Source organism: Pelobates fuscus, chromosome 2 (genome assembly GCF_036172605.1).
Source record: "Pelobates fuscus isolate aPelFus1 chromosome 2, aPelFus1.pri, whole genome shotgun sequence".
Taxonomy (NCBI): Eukaryota; Metazoa; Chordata; class Amphibia; order Anura; family Pelobatidae; genus Pelobates; species Pelobates fuscus.
Genome location: NC_086318.1, coordinates 157,081,008 through 157,087,007, shown reverse-complemented (window position 1 = coordinate 157,087,007; position 6,000 = coordinate 157,081,008).

The following is a 6,000-nucleotide window of genomic DNA, read 5'->3' as shown; positions in this document are numbered from 1 at the left end:
CATAAGGTCGATCTGGGGTATGCCCACCGATAGGCAATCCATGAGAAGACTGCCAGGTGAAGTCTCTATTCTCCTGGAAGAATTTGTGTTCTGTTGAGGAAGTCCGCAGTAACGTTCTCTGAACCCGGAAGATAGATTGCCATCAGACCTTGGAGACTCTTCATGGCCACCTTCAAGAGCTATCTGCTTCTTGTGCCTCCTTGGTTGTTCACATACGAGGCAACCGCTCAGTTGTCCGTTTTGATTAGGACCTGAGCTGTTTCGATCATCAGAAGGAACACCAAGATGACTTTGGAAATATCTCTTAGTTGTCTTAGATTTGAGTGTAGGCGACTCTCTTCTCGGATCCACTTCCCTTGTTTCCATGTGGAATTGAAGTGGGCATCCCATCCAAAGGAACTGGCATCTGTTGTAATAACTTTCCAAGAAGGTTCCTCCAAAGGAAAGCCTTTTGCCAAATTCTTCTTGCCCTTCCACCAGTTTAACCCTTTTCTTACCGGCAGGGGCAGAGTTATCCTTTGCTCCCAATCCGTTTCCACTCTGTCGAATTGAAGGAGGAAGCAATTCTGGACAGGGCGAAACTTCTATTGGGCCCATTTTACCAGCCCAATCGTTGATGTCAAAGAACCAAGGAGACTCATGACTTCTCTCGCTGAGGCAGTCTCGAGACCTTGTCGTTTTTTGATTTTGTCTTGGATCTTTATGACCCTCTCTGGAGATAGGAACACATGTGCTGGGATAGTGTTTATCACTGCTACAAGGAATATGATCTTTTGCGAAGGAATTAGGGAGCTTTTCTCTATGTTCAGAAGCCAACAGTGGTCTTGAAGTATGTTCATCATCACCAAAGTATGATGAGCCACTATCCTTTGAGATGTACCTATGATAAAGATATCGTCCAAGTAATGGAAGATTTCGATACCGCAAACCCTTATGAAGGCTATCAAAGTGACAAGAACTTTTGAGAATGTTCTTGGTGCCAAGCTGAGGCCAAATTGAAGACCCCGGAATTGAAAGTTTTTACATGATCGCAATTTATGGGGATTTGATAGTAGGCCTCCTTCAAGTCTATAGAGGTCATCCAATCTCCTCTTTTGCAGCTTTTTAAGATGGTCTGTAAGGATTCCATTTTGATCGTTCTTACATCAAGCATGGAGTTTACTCCTTTTAAGTTCAGGATGAGACACCACTTTCCTTGGGGTTTTGGAGCCAAGAACACTGTGGAGTAAACCCCTTGAAACATTTCCTCTTTTGGAACTTCTTCTATAACCTTTTGTTCTAGAAGAGTAGAAATGCATTTCCTCATGGCCCTTCATTTGATGCCTGTCGACACCTTCGATTTCCTAAAGAGAGTGGATTTTGGGTAAGAGGAAAACTCTGTCCTGTAACCTTCTTTTATGATGAATTTGACCCAGACATCTGTAATATTTGCGGCCCATACTGGGTAAAAGAACCTCAGTCTTCCTCCCACAATTTCCGAATAGGCATTAAGACCTTCAGAAGTTTTTCCCAGAGGTTCTAGCTCCTCTCCCTCTGGAATCCTTATTGGTCGACGAATGGGAGAAGCTTTTCCAAGAGGAATTTCTAGAATACTCCCTTCCTGGTTTATAGCTTATGCTGTCCCGAAAGGACTGATCCTTGAAGCGTTTAGTCTTCCAGGAAAAGGAAAAAGTCTTTCTGCTAACTTGCGGCAAAAAAGCTTTTTTGCTATCTGCAGCCTTTTGTGTGGCATCCTCCAGAATTTTACCGAATAATAGATCCCCCTGGAACGGAAGGCCACACAGGATGCCTTTGAGGCATTGTCGGCTCCCCATGAATGAAGACATAAAGCCCTTCTAGAGGCTACAGACAGGCCATACTTTTATCAATCATACGAGTGATGTCTAGGGAGGCTTCTAAACAGAATTCAGTGGCAAGGCTAAAGTCCTTGAGACTCTCCAAGAGATGTTCCCTACGGACTCCCCGATCAATGTCCTCCTCCAAATTAGCGAGCCATACTCTTAAGGCCCTTGAGAGAGTGGTTAGGGCCACTGCAGGATGGATGGCGGAGCCCAGGGCCAAATAGGATTTTATAAGATCCCCATCCATACGTTTTTCCATAGGCTCTCTAAGGTAGGCCATAGAGTCAATGGGGAGTGTAGTTTCTTTTGCCATATGAATCACAGCAGCATCTATTTAAGGAACTGAGTTCCATAGTTTGCAGTCTATGGCAGAGTAAGGATATATCCTTGTGAACCCTTTTTTAAAGGTGGATTTCCTTTCTGGCTTGTTCCATTCTTGAAGGATCGTGTCCCTAATTGAAGAATGTACTGGGAAAGTTGGTCTATTAGGATTTAGGTCCTCAAAGAACCTGCCAGCCTCTCTCAACTCCGACTTCTCTTCCATGAGACTAAATGTGTCCCTGATTAGGGAAATGAGTCTATCAATGAGCTTAGAGTCAAGAGACCTGGAGGTATATTCAACTTCCTCCTCACCATCATCTGAGACCTGAGACCATCATCTGAGAATGAGGTTCCGCTCTGCGTCTCTTACTCGGACCACCTTTCACTGTGGTAGACTTAAAGCCCTCAGCAATAGCTTGGGAAATCCAGAGTTTAAGGTCGTCCTGTGGGGAACTCCTATTGGGAGCATCCGCTATTTCCAATAAGCATTCTCTGCAGAGGTTCCTTCCCTGGGGTGCAGGAGACAAACAGTTAATGCATTTATTGTTTTTTTCCCTTGGTTATCTTGCGGGAGAATCCAAATGTTTGCTGGGGCTAAAATAAAGCCATATATAAAGATATATGACAGGCTCAATCTGGCACTCTTTTTAAAACCCCGCAGAGTATAAAAAATTATGGATCACCTATGTTTTCTAGAGGGATCTTGCAGAGGCAGAGGGGGAGTCCATACTAAAAAGGGAAATCAAAGGAAATGTAAAACCACATCCCAGCAAACTGACAAGTAAATGTCAAGAAAATTATAAAATCACAAGGAGAAAAGGAAGCCTACCTTTGATACCGGAGAAACTGACGGAAGCCAAGCACAGAGAGATGGACACAGGTTTCTTCAGGAAGGAAGAGATTCTTTATTCGATTCACCGACCGGGGCTCAGAGGGACTTATGTCACCAAAATACAACAAGATCTGAGCCCAGAACTGACTGTGTAAATGCATGATATAGACATATAGCTCCTCCTATAGTTAACTCTACCCACATATATTCTTTACACAATCAGCTGAACAAAGCCTAACTTCCCTTACTTGTTAGACCACATGGCTCACCCAGAACAATGGAGGAGGGGGGAAGTGTTTTCAGTTTCTGCATTCCTGCATTTGCTCAATACGGTGTTGATTGTATCTTAGCTACGTGAAACTAACTAACTGATACAACATTTACACATATGCCACATGGCAATCTTGTCCTAGTAAATTTATTTTTACTGAGATTCCACCACATTCCCCCCTTTGATGCTTCTGATATTTCACAATTCCAGATGCATCACTTAACCATAGTTTGCTTACACCTCAGGTTGCCATGAATCAGAACAGACCTCGTAAGCATCTTAGCATCCTTACAAATTCCTTCAGCACTCCTCATTCTGAATATATTCTCTCTGGGCTAAGGGTTCATACTTGCAAACAGCCATTACATGCGCAGCTGGTTTCCTTTCTGTCGTGCTCTCTATGACACTCTGTATGGACCTAATTACCAATGGAACCAAACATGGTAGAAAGAGACACACTATAATCAACATGACTCCTCCTACCAATGTCTTGATCCCTCCAAGCTGCTCGCACCTACTTCCAAACCAACTACTAGAATTGTACCCGTTCCAGGCTTAAGTCGGTACATGCGTCAGTTTAGCCATGTGGCTTGTGAGATCAGCCACTGCCTGCCCTTCATCATCTATGTGCAGACAACAGTTGCTGAGATTGAACTTTCCACATACACCTCCTTCTATTTGCACTGGAAGTGAATGGAGGACTTTATCAACAGCCCAACTGGTTTACCTGGTAAGAAGGCTATGTGCTTTACAGAGGAATCCATAATTGCCTAATGGTAGAATGAGGCTTGAATCCCTGTATTAGAATACAATAACACTTCATGGGCATACAGTTTGGCTGTTAACCAGTTCCCTCACATATTACATCCCTCCTATTGGCAATGAAGCGCGCTAAGGTAGCCAGTGCCACTCATTATCTTCCCAGCTACCTACATTCAAGGATGCTAGCTTCTTTTTATGATTCACATCATAAACTTTAACTCTCAAGGTCTCTGCTGTTTCAATTGGCAACAAGAAGAAGGATGGTTTGAGCATACCTAATACACATGCCCCTTCCCAGTCCTGTGGTAACTCCGAATATACTTTCTTACCACAGATCCAGTACAAATTTGCTGGGGCTCTCCAGGTAGATGTGATGGATAGGTCAAACCACACATCCTTTAAATTGGCGTATCTAGCAAACGGGTTAGATGGTTCTGAGACATTTGAAGCCGACCACCAAGTTGTATTCTTCGTATCATCATCATAAGCTTTTTGCCCTAGACAAGTTAATTCTCCTACAGAAGTATTATACATCATTCCTTTCCTCGCTATGCAAACATAACCTATGATGGAGGTCTTTAATCTCCACTCAGATTTACCTCTAACACTCATATGATAATTGGCTTGTGTAGATATTAATTGGTCAACTGCCTCAGAACCGGACATTACCTCCTTTGCTTCCCAAGGCCATTGGTCTCCCATGTTAGTACCTCCACACACATAGCAGTTGGTAACATTAAGACTACCGGCAATACTTTCGGCTAAATCTATGAACAGGTTTTTAGCATTATGGGGGATCTTATTATCTATACTCATCTCTTCATAAAAAGAATGGTATACTTGATGAGTTTGGGAGGTTACCGTATCGGTCTCTATCCCTATAAATAATATTGTCCCAGGATCTAAACCCGTCCCATATATTTGGAACCCAAATAAGTTACCGAACCTATCTATGAATCGTTCAGGATTATTTATGAGTATATGGACTGGGTTACATTCCCTAGACTTACAATATGGCTTTGTAGGCAACTTAGTAACAATCATATCCTTATCTACTGTCAGTCCCCAAGTTGCCCACCCCACACAAGACCAATATGGGCAAAAGTTATATTCCCTATCTGGGCATCTCGGACTTGCATACTTGTTTTTACTACTGGGACAAATATATTTATCATTAGACCCATACGTTCTCTCCCACTTAAGATCCCCACATACATTCCACGGCTTTCTACCACTTGATATTGCTTTACATGCATCAAATAGCAGAACACCCGAAGAATGTACGGTTTCTAACTCAGTTTTATTTATTAGGGTCCCCTGAGGATCTCCATTCCTGAGGGTCAACCAAATTGTACGGGGTTGATACTCCGGATTGAAGCACCTAGGTTCTCCTACTCCTAAATGGCATACACTATATTCTATACCTAGATATATACACCTAGACACATCACCTTTACACTCATATTGTGAATGCCAAATTAGGGTCTGGGAAATATGATTACCTGTCTTAGTAGTCTTAATGCAAACCTCACAGCTAGGAGTGTCGGTACCTCTACCTTCCTGAATATAAAAAGACACAAAAATATACATTATCAAAAGCACTTCTTTCGACGTCTTCATCCTCAGTCTTCGTCCGTGCGATGGCACCTCAGCTTCCAGGATGTAAGGGCTGCAGGGAATGGAGTTCTGCTCGTCTTCACAGGGGTCCCTTCGAGACTTTCCTGGCTTTTAATAACACGTTGGTGAGCGGACAGGCATTATTATGGCCGTCAAAAACACTCACTTGTAGATCTTTGTTGATGTTCCCTTTTAACAATATTATCTTCGCAAAAAAAACCCCACTTTTAATCCAACTCGGTCACACGCTTCAACTGGATCTTGCAAGGATTCTCTGGATCTATGGTAGCTTGTCAGGAATCTGCCGCTGTTTTTTTTTACCCTAGAGTGATGAATCCACGGAGTCACTTCTACAA